The following is an 864-nucleotide window of genomic DNA, read 5'->3' on the forward strand; positions in this document are numbered from 1 at the left end:
ATCCTGTCACGGCTAACGCTTTTTTTTTTTTTTGAAGCTCCCATTAGAGGAACAATCTTAATTTTGGAGCGTCTTCTGTAAGAATTCAACCCTTGGCTTGGCCAAGTACTCTCTTAAAAGAGAGTGAATACACCCTTGGGTTTGAACCCAGGACGGGAACAGCGTAGCTGGGATGGAGAGCTGAGGGGAAGCTCCCAGGGGAGCAGGGGTCGGTCTGCGCTCCCTGGAGACGCCTCTGCATCCCGCGGGGCGGAGGAGTGGGTCGTGGGGAGAGCGTGGGGGATTGCACCTACTTGAGGATTCGCTGGCTGAGCATGTGAGCTGGCGGCACAGCGGTGTTTGAAAATTAAATGCTTTGTGGTGCTCTGGCATGGCTTGTCCTCTGCGCTCCAGGCCAGCCTGCTCTCCTGTGCCTTCTGGCGGTTGCTCTTTTCCAGGCGAGTATTTCCATAGATTTCCAAAACAAACAGAAAACACATTTGAAAACTTTGCCTGCTCTTAAGATTTTTAAACCACCCAAGAAACCTTACTTGCCTTTTTTCATACTTAGGATGTTTTAAAAACATTAAAAACTGCCTTTAAAAATAAGTGGCTCATTCTGATATATCTCTCCAGGACTTTGGTGGCTTTTTTAATGCAGGGCAGGCCACGTGCTGCTGCTGCGGTTTGTCGCTCACAAGACCGCTCTTGCGGTACCTCGGCTCCGCCCCCGTCTCCTGCCTCCCTCCTGCAGCGAGGAATGTGCCTCGCTCCCTGAGAACAGCCCTGCGGTTTCCTAGTTAAAAAAATAAAAAAAATCAGGGAAAACTTGAGACGCCCACGTCCGCTTTGGGGCAGAATGGGCTCATTGTGCTCGCGAGAGCC

Source organism: Fulmarus glacialis, unplaced genomic scaffold (assembly GCF_000690835.1).
Source record: "Fulmarus glacialis isolate BGI_N327 unplaced genomic scaffold, ASM69083v1 scaffold36414, whole genome shotgun sequence".
Taxonomy (NCBI): domain Eukaryota; kingdom Metazoa; phylum Chordata; class Aves; order Procellariiformes; family Procellariidae; genus Fulmarus; species Fulmarus glacialis.